We start from the raw sequence: 13,284 nt of genomic DNA, 5'->3' as shown, positions 1-13,284 counted from the left end.
TACCTTTTTTTTTGTTGCCACTGCGCTCTTTCTTTCTTAATAGGGTTGGGAATTATTTGTGCATGTTGGCGTTCAGTATCTTGTTGGTTTGATACAAACTGGTATGTTCTTAGGATTTACTGGGAAATCTGGCAGAACTGATGTTTGGAATCGATTAAAAACAGGAGTATGTTGGACTTCACTAGAGTAAATTGGTTGTAACACTGTTCCGAACGAACTGGGATTTTGTATCCCACCAGACTGAAACCGATGTTCACATTTTCTGAAATACGATCTGGTCGTGACAGTTGTCTTTGGTTATTTCGAAGCGATCTCCAAATATAATGCTCGCACTGGCTCGCTGTAGTGGCGAGGGACTGATCCTTCTATTGGAAAGACGTGCAGGTTCTCTCTTTTTTTGCCTTTCCCTTTTTTCATCTTTTCCCCAGCCGTCGGAACTGTAACCATGGAGGCGCTTAGAACATATCAAAGTAAAGCATCGTGTCCTTGGCCATGACCGGCAAGAGCAGCTTGAACTATATCAAGGCCCACTTCCTGGTGATGTCGTGGTGGACGTAGTCCAGGAGGATCTCCTTGTGGAACATGCAGACCTGATGGTACACTGACGCTATCAGGAGAGAGGTGCTGATGCTGTTCTTCGACACCAGGAGCAGGGTCGGGATCATGTAGAATGTGATTTTTGTCATTATCTCGGCCCGCCTCACTTTCAAGCTTTCGAGTGTCAATGGACTGCTTCTGGCTTTGCTGATGGTTGCTTCCATGGGGCTGAATGCTGTGACCTTGGCTGAGGCTCCCTCCTGTGTTTTCAGTGCATCGGACTGTACCACCCAGCAACTGTCTTTGAGGTCTACAAGCATAGGAAAGTTTCAACTGCAAGCCTCTAGCAATGAATGCTGGTAAGTGAGAAAACAAACTGATGAAACACAAATCTCATAAAACTGACACCAGGAATACACCAGCAGCTGTTGAGCAGATGATCTATTGGAGGCTCCAGTAGAAAACCAGCGAGGCAATACGTGTGTGCCACCGAGTCGAGATGCTTACTCATATCCTAGAATCTGCTTGCATAAGGGAAGACAAATGGCACCACAAAAATGAATTATTATGAGTACAATAGGCTCATACATTAAAGAGGGTATGTAATAACAGAAGCACACATACATACGGACAGGACGTTCTTAAAAATTGTACAACATGTTGAGAAATGAAATGATCACTGATCACTCAAGCAAACAAAATGCACTATTGGTATTTTGGCCTTTCATCAGTGAAATACATAGGTAACTACATAGAGCAGACTCATAAACCAGCACCTGCCAAACCTATAACACCCTATTAGCATTTTTATTCATTCATCACTAAGATACATATAACTACATACCCCGGGAAGATATCGCCCTCTCCAACGCCTAGACCGGCGAAGGTTCGTTTCGTTTTGTTTGACGCCGATATGCGTCCTTCTGTTCAATGTTTCATGTCTCTGTCTTCTCATCATATTGTAGTTTAAAGCGTGGGTTTGAAGTGCGCAGCTGAACTTCAGCTTCGAACAAAGCAATGTTGGATATTCTGCTTTGCTCTGGACGAAGCCTATACATCTTTGTTGCATTTCCATGCTTCATCGGCCAGTGATTTTATAATGTGTTTGCTAATTTAAAAAATGTTCATGCATTTCAAGAAATGTTCTAAAATTTTAAAGATATAATATGATCAGCATCATTGGAGATTATAATTGTTTTTCTTCCGTTGCAACGCACGGGCCCTTTTGCTAGTCACACATAATTGAACATGCAGAGTAGATCGAGAGTTGGGCTGCCATGTCACATACACACAGATAAAGAAAGTTTACGCTAAGTACAATTCATATACTCCCTCCGTTCCTAAAGAGAGTTGGGAGTACTAAATTAGAAAGTGTACACTCTGATAATGTTGCTATGTGTTCTCATTTTAATTTTCCATGGGATGGCGTCGGCTTGGATTGTCATCGTAGTTTTGACGTATTCTCTGGTCTCTTTGTAGTCTGTGAGGGTGAGGGGAGGGTATTAGGGCAATATAACCAGTATTATGATGAATCTCTCACTGCTCACAAGTGTGCCCTTTTATGAAAGTCAAGTTGTGATTGCACCTCTAGAGAAAGTGATTGCTCTCAAGAAACCTTCCTCGATAGGACAGAAGAAACAGTCATTGATAGGACACGAGAAACAACCCGGGCGGAATATAACTGCCAGTCAGTCTCCTATAATATCTCAAATGACACTATGATAACAACATTGTTAGGTTGATCTCTTCCGCGTGGGCCCAACGGCCCACCGGGCCCTTGATCCATGCGCCCTGATCGGGGGCGCCCAACCCGTTATGGTTGGTGGGCCCCTGTGACCTGCGCTATATATATATAAAGTGGTGGGGGCCGGGGCGCACGGTACGAGGTTCACCGCGCCGCCAGTCACCCCACCTAAATTCCCTTCCGATCTAGGGTTTTGCGCAGTGCTCACGGGAAGCACCACCAACGACTACACCTCCTACCTCAAGCCACCGACGACTACGCCGGCACCAATGGCCGGAGCGGGGAGTTCATCGGGCTCGGGATTAGGTAAGCACATGGTAATACCGGATCTATCTATGCCTAGTCGATCTACGGCTTCAACATTGGTATCAGAGCCACTAGGCAGAGATCTATTCGGTACAAAGAAAGCTAGTTCCCCACCCCTACGAACCCCAGATGGGCATGGCACCGAGGATGGCTACGGCCTCGTCGGAAAAGAAGCGCCGCCGCAAGGCCGCGCCTGTTCCTCTCGATCCCCACACGCATCGGCAAGCCGAGGTGCGGGGAAGAAGAACCTACCCCCTCGGGGGCTAAGTACGGATCAAGATCCGAAAAGAAAGACAAAAGAAGATCGGATTAAAACCGACAAAAGACAACAACAAAAGAAAGGGGAACTATGCAAAAAGGAAAAGGGCGCCACTCCCGAACCGTTTGACGGCGGCGCGTTCACCCTAGAGGTGCTCGCGCAGCCGGCAAAGGGGACGGAGATGGCGCCATCGAACTGCCCAAGGTTGAAAGGATAGCAGGGTGTATGGCACCCCAACGCCCCCCTTGACGGCGGCGCAATCTCCCTCGGGAGAGGGCGCGCACCGGCAAGAGGAGCGGAGGGGGCCGCCGCTGCATCTACGGCGGGGCAAAAGCCTCCACGCGAGAGAAAGAAAGGAGCCGGCCGGGGCCCTCTCCGGCGGGGCGAGTCGCCGCCGCGCAGAAGAGCCGAACCGGCAAAAAGAAGAAACAGAGAGGCCGCCGGCTCGCATGAGGGCCGACGAGAGGCCACTCGGCGGGGCCTTAGAGCCACCGCGCGAGGGAAGAGGGAAGGGCCATGGCCTCCCGTCGGACATGCACGACGTCTAGATGAGCTCTGTCTTTCTCTCTGCCGAGTGAGGAAGAGAGCACAGGCTAGAGCGGCGCTGGAATGGGCTAGGGTTTTTTCGGTGGTGCGGCTCCAGCTCTTTTGTTGCACCGATGAACCCGCCCGACCGTCGGATCTCATCCGACGGCCGAGGCCGTTAACCTAGCTCGGCAGCAGGCCGTTTTGGGCCGCGCGAGGGGTGCGCCGCTCCAGTGGGCCGCGGGAGCCGCGCAGAGACAGACTGGGCCGCCGGTTCGGCCGACAGGCCGAGTGGCGCTGTGCCCTGCGGGCGCGCCAGGGAGACGGGCCTTTGGGCCGAAACCAAACCGAAGCCGGCCCAGAGAGAAAAGGCCTCGGCCATTTTCCTTTTTTAGAAAGGATATTACGTTTTCTGTCTATTTAGACAGATATAAAAGGAGTTTTCTAGACGGTTTTTCTATGAAAATATGTTTAGAAAACAGAAAGTAAAAATGCTCAAAGTTTCTGTAATTTTTTACAGCATTGCTATGTATTTTTCTGTAAAGAAAAGTGGAAAGTATTTTGAGAATAAAATAGCCTTCTCAGAAAAAGAATAGTTCATGAATTTTATAAAAGCATTAATAGAGTTCATGAATTTTATTTTAATGTCAAAATTAATTTCTGTTAAGTTTTGAGGCACATGAAATTTTATTTCACGTTTTCCGCTGCTATAAGCAATATGGAATATGATCATGTTGTTATTCTGACCGACGTTGTTTAATCACACGGTCATATTGCATGTTGCAAAATGATGCATTTATTTCTATCATTTGCCCAACGGCAATGTAGATTAATATGCATAGGCAATTATATGATTATATTAACCAACGTTATTTAATGCATATGATTGTCGTACTGATTTCGCCTATTTGGTGATTACAGGAGGTTTTCATCTCATGAGCTGCCTCAAAGAAATTCCGACACTCAGGGGAGACAACTACTCTGAGTGGAGGAAGAAGGTGGACATGGCCCTCTGCATAGCAGAGGTAGACTGGGTACTGGAGGAACCACAGCCAGCCGCACCTGCAGACCCAGAGAGGGAGGCTGATGAGGATGATGAGAGCTGGGACAAAAGAAAAGGAAATTATGAAAAGGAGGTCATGTCCCACTCCATCAACAACAGGCTTTGGTTGAATGCCAACAAGAAATGCTTGGCGTTCATAAAGAACACCATTGAGACCACTATCGTGGGATCAATTGCTGATTGCCCTACGGCAAAAGAAATGTTGAATAAGATAAAGAGTCAGTTTACTGGCTCTTCTAAGACGTATGCCACCCAGCTGATCAAGCAGCTGGTGACAGAGAGCTACCATGGTGGTGGACATGGCATAAGGGAGCACATCCTTAGGATGAGCCACACGGCGGTTAAGCTCAAACCTATGGATGCGGACTTAGAGATAAAACCAGCTCTCCTTGTCCACCTGGTAATGGCATCTTTGCCCAAGGAGTTCGAGACGTTTGTTGTCAATTACAACATGCAGCCCGAGACTTGGGACATAGAGAAAGTCATCGCCATGTGCACTCAGGAGGAGGAGAGGATTAAGGCCTCACATGGTGGATCTATCAACTATGTGAAGGATAAGAAGAAGGGCTTTCCGCCCAACAAGGCTTCTCCCTCCAAGCCACAGGGAAATGGCTATGGCAATAGCAATAGCCATGGCAATGGCAATGGTAAAGCTCCTGCCTATTTTCAGCATAGGCACATTCCAGTGGACAAGGAGACTTGCATCGTATGTAAGGAGAAAGGGCACTACAAGAAGGATTGTCCTGTTTTTCTAAAGACCTTCATGGCGAAGAGAGGTAAAGATATAGTTTCTTTTGTTAATGAATCCTTGTATACAAAGTTTATGAAATCTACTTGGTGGATTGACTCAGGAGCAACTGTTCATGTTGCAAATTCTTTACAGGGATTCAGTTCGACGATAACTATGCCAAGAAATTCAAGAAGAATTGAAGTTGCAAACGGTGTCCAAGCCGAAGTTGAAGCTGTGGGTGACGTCTCCTTGGAGCTAGCCGGTGGTTTCAAACTCCTGCTTAGGGATGTGCTTTTCGTACCTTCATGTAATAGGAACTTAATAAGTGTTTCCTGTTTAGACAAAGATAATTATCATTGTTTCTTTGGACATGGCAAATGCGCCATTTGGTCTATTAATGATTATGTTGGGGATGCATTTCTTCATGATGAGCTTTATTTATTATCGCTATGTGAAAAAGCACCCTATGTGTTGAATGTGAATGAACAAAGTACTTCGTCGAACAACGATCAAAAGAAAAGAAAAAGAACTCACGACTCCTCGAAACTATGGCACTGTCGATTGGGCCATATTTCGAGGGGGAGAATAGAAAGATTAATTAAAAATGAAATTCTTCCAAAGTTGGAGTTCTCTGACTTAGAACAATGCGTGGATTGCATTAAAGGGAAATATGTAAAACAAATAAAGAAAGGAGCAAACCGAAGCACAGGCACGCTGGAAATTGTCCACACTGATATTTGTGGACCGTTTCCGGTGAAAAGTGTGGACGGTTATGATTCGTTCATAACGTTCACAGACGATTACTCCCGCTTCGGATACATTTATCCAATCAAAGACCGACATGAAGCATTGGATAAATTCAAGATATTCAAAGCTGAAGTTGAAAATCAGCTTGATAAAAGGATTAAGATAGTGAGGTCTGACCGTGGGGGGGAGTACTACGGTCGACACACTCCATATGGCCAAGTCCCTGGACCTTTTGCAAAATTCTTGCAAGAGACTGGCATTGTTGCCCAGTATTCCATGCCGGGCGAGCCTCAGCAAAATGGAGTAGCTGAAAGGCGTAACCGTACTCTCATGGATATGGTACGCAGCATGATGAGCTACTCAGACCTTCCGTTGGGATTGTGGATGGAGGCGCTTAAAACCGCCATTCACATTCTCAACAGAGTTCCAAGCAAGTCGGTGCCCAAAACACCGCACGAGCTCTGGACAGGAAGAGTGCCATCCCTACAACACTTAAGAGTGTGGGGATGCCCTGCGGAGGCCAAAATGTTTAATCCAAATCTTGGAAAGTTAGACCCGAAGACAGTGAGTTGCCATTTCATTGGCTACCCTGATAGGTCAAAAGGTTTTCGTTTCTACTGCCCAGAAAGATACACAAAGTTTGTGGAAACGAGACATGCTGTCTTCTTAGAGGACGAGATGATGAGGGGGAACCGGGTAGCTCGGACAATTGATCTTGAGGAGAAAAGGGTGCATGCACCCATTCCGATGATTCAAGAGCCATTTTTTTCACTACCCGACGTAACTCCAACCATGACAACTGCGGGAGAAGACCCGGAACCTGTCCTTCAGGAGCCGACTGAACCCGTTGTTGATCATGAATTGGAAGTGCAGCAAGAAATAGTAGAAAGTGTGCCCGACAATGAGGCACTTAGAAGGTCTAATAGAACAAGAAGATCCGCTATTTCTACTGATTATAAAGTATACAATATAGAAGTGGCCCACATGGAAGGTGATCCCACCACATATGAGGAGGCCATTAAAAGCCCTCACTCATCAAAATGGATAGAGGCAATGGAAGATGAGATGAAATCGATGAGTTCTAATCATGTTTGGGACTTAGAGATTATTCCTAAAGGAGCAAAGACAGTAGGCTGCAAATGGGTCTACAAAACAAAGTATGACTCTAATGGGAATGTAGACAAGTATAAAGCCCGACTTGTCGCAAAAGGATTTACACAAAGAGAAGGGATAGATTACAACGAGACCTTTTCTCCGGTCTCTTGTAAGGATTCCTTCAGAATCATAATGGCACTAGTTGCTCATTTTGATTTAGAGCTGCATCAAATGGATGTAAAGACGGCGTTTCTAAACGGTGATTTAGAAGAAGATGTCTACATGAAACAACCCAAGGGTTTTATCATGGAAGGCAAGGAAGATCTAGGTTGCCGTCTAAAGAAATCCATTTATGGGCTAAGGCAAGCCTCTAGACAGTGGTACATCAAGTTCAACGATACCATTAAAAGATTTGGATTCCAAGAAAATGTTGAGGATAATTGCATTTATGCTAAGTTTAAACATGGGAAATATATTTTCCTAATCTTGTATGTGGATGATATCTTGCTTGCAAGCAATGGTATTGGTCTACTACAAGAGACAAAGAAGTTTTTATCCTCACATTTCGACATGAAAGACCTTGGTGAAGCTTCATATGTTTTGGGCATTGAAATTCACCGAGACAGGAAGAATGGAGTCTTAGGACTCTCACAGAAAGCATATTTAGAGAAAGTTCTCCAAAAGTATAATATGCACAAGAGCAAAGCCACACCTGCTCCCATAGTCAAGGGTGATAGTTTTGGGAAATATCAATGTCCCAAGAATCAGTATGAGCTCAATGAAATGAAATCAGTACCGTATACTTCGGCTGTTGGAAGTTTACAGTATGCACAAGTGTGCACACGCCCTGACTTAGCTTTTATCACCGGAGTACTCGGTAGATATCAAGCAAATCCAGGCCAAGAGCACTGGAAGATGGCAAAGAAAGCTTTGCGTTATGTGCAAGGCACAAAGGAAATCATGCTGACATATAGGCGATCTGATTCCCTAGAGATAAAAGGGTACTCCGACGCCGATTTTGCGGGAGATAGAGATGATAGAAAATCCACGTCTGGGTACGTGTTCACTCTCGCAGGGGGAGCTATTTCATGGAAAAGCTCTAAACAGACCATAGTTGCATCGTCTACGATGCAAGCAGAGTTCATAGCATGTTTTGAAGCCACCGGGCAGGTGATATGGCTAAAGAAATTTATACCCGACTTGAAAGTGGTAGATTGTATCCACAAGCCACTAAAGATATACTGCGACAACCAGCCCGCAGTATTCTACGCTCACAACAACAAGTCCAGCAATGCTGCCAAGACAATAGATATAAAGTATTATGTTGTGAAAGATAAAATCCAGGATCAAACTATAAGTCTCGAGCATATAAGTACGAAGTATATGCTTGCGGATCCGCTAACGAAAGGCTTACCACCCAGTGTGTTCAAGGAACACTTAGCCGGCATGGGTTTGATGGAAAGCCTATGATCCCTGGATAATAAGAGGCCCAGAAGTAAATGAATTTGTTTCAAAACAAAAGGTGTGTTGTGGCTGTATGATTCTATCGGCAATCAAGCTGTGACGATGAGACATGCTCTGCACGCCTATATGTGATGGAATAAATAAAAGTATAAAGTCAAAGTGAAAGTTGAGATCAAGGGGGAGAATGTTAGGTTGATCTCTTCCGCGTGGGCCCAACGGCCCACCGGGCCCTTGATCCATGCGCCCTGATCGGGGGCGCCCAACCCGTTATGGTTGGTGGGCCCCTGTGACCTGCGCTATATATATATAAAGTGGTGGGGGCCGGGGCGCACGGTACGAGGTTCACCGCGCCGCCAGTCACCCCACCTAAATTCCCTTCCGATCTAGGGTTTTGCGCAGTGCTCACGGGAAGCACCACCAACGACTACACCTCCTACCTCAAGCCACCGACGACTACGCCGGCACCAATGGCCGGAGCGGGGAGTTCATCGCGCTCGGGATTAGGTAAGCACATGGTAATACCGGATCTATCTATGCCTAGTCGATCTACGGCTTCAACAAACATAACTGTAGTTACGATGATATCTAGCTAAAGGTAAGTTTGGTATATAAAAATTGCATTGTACTCCCTTCGTTCCTAAATATAAGTCTTTTAAGCGATTTCATTAAGGGTTTACATGCGGAGCAAAATGACTGAATGTATACTCTAAAGTATGTCTATATACATCCCTACATAGTTCACTAGTGAAATTTATAGAAAGACTTATATTTAAGAACGGAGGGAGTAATTTGTAGTTGAGTAATGAGAGGGCTAAACGGATGGTGCAAAATCCTTGTGAAATATGCAAGGCTATATATAGAGTCCAACACTTACAAAACATAGCAAGAAAACGAAAACATGTGGAAAGGGTGACACCAGGTTACACACGCATGAAGTTCATAAATGTGTTACACAACTCATGGACAATACTGCCAATACCCTTGAGTTATGTAACGCGTTTATATCTCCTGCCACGCGCTGTAGGAGACGACTAGACGAGGCGGGCAAGGCGGGGCGACACACGGAGCTGTACTTTGCAAGGCCGGCCAAGGCAAGGCAACGCGTGGCGGCGGGTTCTCCTGTGCGCGGCCTTTGGTGTGCGAGCTATCCGACGACATTCGGGTGATCCCCAAGCAGAAGACCATGTATCTCGTGAACCTTTTGGTGCCAGTGACTTCGACGGGAACGGCGAGAAGCGGCCCTGGAGGTAACCATGAAGTCGGTCCCCTCCCGAGTGACCGCACCACAGTGCATGGAGAAGCATCGTGTGTCCGCGCGTGACACGGCAAGGCGGGTTAGTGGTGTGGGCGATCGGGGGGGGGGGGGGGGGATGGCGAGTTAGGGCAACCCCATCTTCGACAGTCATTGCCGGCTTGGAGGCGACCCCATCCCGGGCATCACATCTCCTACACCCACTCCGGCTTGGAGGCAACCCAAAGGTGCAACGGTGCGAGCATCCGAGATGAGCCCCCGGCGCTCCTCACACTAGTAGAAAATGAGCCTATAGTCCCGGTTTACCAACCGGGACTATTAACTTGGGACTAAAAACTCCCCTTTTAGTCCCGGTTTGCTACAAACCGGGACTAATACCTTTCCACGTGGCTGGTTACGTGCGTGGCGTGGTCGGAATCTTTAGTCCCGGTTGGTAACACCAACCAGGACTGCAGGCTTTGGTGATTTTGTATTTCGGGGTTTTGGGGTTTTGGGGTTTATTGTTTATTTTTGCTTTTCATTTTCTGTTTTCCATTTAATTCCTTTTTATTTAAAACATATCTTATGCTAGTACATACCGTACACATTATGCATAAATTATAGGATATCTCGTAGGATCAATCATATATCATAGAATTTCGAGAGGGACCATATATATACATGAGCATATTATAACACACACACACACACACACACACACACACATATATATATATATATATATAATTTAGTATATACAATTTCTCCTATAACTTGCGGATCAATTACATGCATGTATTAATTTGTGAAGTGGTATTCTCCCTTAAGATCTATGACCTGCTCCAGCAAAAATGCCGGAATTTCCTCTTGAAGTGCTCGTATGGTTCCGTTCGGAGGAGTTCCTCCCGCTTCTCTAATATTTTTTCAAAAGGAGACCAATATGAATATTTTATACGTGCGTATATATATTAGATCATGATATAAAAATTATAAATACTGTTTACATACCTCAAGAGTTCCTGGAGTTTTTATCGTCATTCGATTATAAAGCGAATGTTCTCGCAAACATAGTATGCACATAGATTATTCCCCGGTTGCTGCAGCATACAATGCTTTACGAGAATAGAATTCAGTCAGATAATAATCAAGCATTATAATGGTACTAAAACTAGAACTAAAGAGACGTGCGGATGTAGCTAGTACTACTTAATTACCCTGGACTCTGTCCATCGCAACTTTGGTTTCCATTCACCGCGAACATTCTTGATGAACCTGCTCCAAACCCTGCCCGGCAAAGGAAAACAATAAAAGGAGTCATTGATTAATTGATATCAGGAAATGAACTAAAAAGGCTGACATAGTGGGATAATGATTGAAATTACTTGCCGGGCATGAACTTCAGGGACATGTACCGTCCTCGTCTTTTCTTAGTGAGTCCAGTATGTGATCGGTTCCCCTGTCAACCGTAATGACTAGCAGGATCTAGTGGAATCTACGTTGTATAAGCGAGCATACATGCAACTCATCAAACACTATACGTAAACTTGACATCAATCGGGTAAGCAAAATAGAATTTATAGTACAAGACAGTAACACTCACTTGAAGTTGCAAAGAAATAAATTTTTTTGATTATGACTTAGTATCTCCAAAAACCGAAACAAGTGATCCTCTATATCTTTTGGGAATTCTAGTACCGCCTTGCCATAAATGTAATTAGGGTCAATGCAGCCAATGCCATATGCTCCATCTTTTTTCATTTCAAACCTCTTCATTCTGCATAACACCACACACAAAAGAATATAGTGAGGATAATTAGAGGGAAACGAACGAGCCGATGAGCTAGGGACTTGAATTATAGAAAGAAATCACTTACAGACAATAGCAACTGACGATAGATTTGTCGAGTGTGTCTTGATTGTATAACTGCCATAATTCTGGATTATCAATCCACAAATCTTCTGTAGTGAAGAAATGCTCTTCCTTGACTTTCACCATGAGGGACGTACGCCCGAGTTCTTCTTCCTTCATGTACCGGGTATGGAGTCTGTACATTTGCGTTGATAGTTGCTTGACAAGCTCAGGCCCGACAAGAGGTTTCTTGGGTTGAAATGTCCATACTAGTTGGTTATCCCCTTCCACCGTAGGAATGTCCTCGTTGCCTAGGAGTTGTGCAATAGTGACATCGGCCTCTCTAGCCATATCTTTAGCAACATCGGGATCGACTTGCTCATAGGTACCCACCTTGAGCGGCGAGATCGATTGCACTGACTGTTCTCCCAGCTGGGGAATGGTTTTCCTGCTTCTTTTAGTAAGGATCTTCCCCCTTGTTTGCCCTTTTTGATGTGACTTGATAACAGAGCAGTCATAGTCTGATTTAGCTCTCTTCGCAGGAGGCGGGTCCAAAAGATTGGCCAGAACGCGCTTGACGGTTTCGAGAGGTATTATCTCCTTTGGCGGGGGCTTTCTCTTGGCAAAATGGGCCCGCAACTCAGCATCCATTGTCTCGTCTATTTCCTCCATGGTCTTCTCGTAAGCCAACTTTGGCGAGGGAGGAGGGGTGCGTTTCTTCCTTGGCTTATTCCGCTTTGGACTTTGGTTCTTCATCAGAAAATGAAATGGCCGCCCGGTGGCGGGTTGGCGGGGTGGAGTCGACTGACGCGGTGGCGGCCTCGCGGTGGGCCCCATGCCGGGTGGGATGGAGTCGGTTGACGTGGTGGCGGACAAGCGCCGGGCTCCATGCCGGGGTGGGATGGAGTCGACTGACACGGTGGCAGACTAGTGCTGCGGTCCGTGTCGAGCTGGCGGGGTGGAGTTGGCTGACGCGGCGGACTTGGAGGAGGAGTCGGTGGCCTTGGAAAGACGATGCAGTCCTTTCTCCATAAGCAGAGACCACGTAAGTCTTCTTGCAATGTCTTCTGCCCTTCACCTCCAGGAATGTCGAGCTCTAGTGACTCATATCCCGGCATCACTTCATTCACCTGACACGAGCATAGCCAGGTGGAATCGGAGTGGAATGGAAGGTTGCATCAGGGGGATTTCTTAAAGCATAGCCGACCGCTGCCTTCATGGATACGTTCTTGAGTTTCATGTGTAGCTCACAACTTTGCGTCTCTCTGATTTCATCCACGGGGTAGCGAGCTAGCAGTGTATTGTCGGCAAGGACCCCCGTGGAACCCACGCTGCTTTTCGGCATCGATGGGACGATACTATCCAATGCTAGATCTGCTGGTTGCTCCGGCAGCTGAGGCATCCTTTGTTGGCTAAGTGTGTCAATATTCTCCTGTTGCCGCAAGAATTTGCGTTCCAAATCCGCAAGCCGGTTAGCATCTTGCTTCTTCTTGGCTGCCTCCTGATTCTTCTTTCTCGAACGGCTTTTGTAAGAGTCGCTCCAGTCCTTAAACCCCTCAATCCACGGAATAACGCCTTTGCCACGTGTTTGTCCCGGGTGTTCAGGATTCTTGAGGGCACGTGTAAGCTCGTTGTTCTCTCTCTCGGACTGGAACACCCCCGTTCGAGCATCTTCTATTGCAATAAGTATAACTTGAGAGGCATTTTTAAGACTTGCCTGCTCCACAAGCAACC

At 46.2% G+C, this 13,284-nt stretch overlaps 1 pseudogene; it reads right to left on the bottom strand.

Moving 5' to 3' along the window:
• Nucleotides 1–455: 455 nt before the first annotated feature.
• LOC123408046 lies at nt 456–3,381 on the bottom strand (annotated as a pseudogene).
• Between the last annotated feature and the right edge of the window lie 9,903 nt (nt 3,382–13,284).

The sequence above is a fragment of the Hordeum vulgare genome, chromosome 7H (assembly GCF_904849725.1).
Source record: "Hordeum vulgare subsp. vulgare chromosome 7H, MorexV3_pseudomolecules_assembly, whole genome shotgun sequence".
Classification (NCBI taxonomy): domain Eukaryota; kingdom Viridiplantae; phylum Streptophyta; class Magnoliopsida; order Poales; family Poaceae; genus Hordeum; species Hordeum vulgare.
This window is presented reverse-complemented; position numbering and strand designations above follow the sequence as displayed.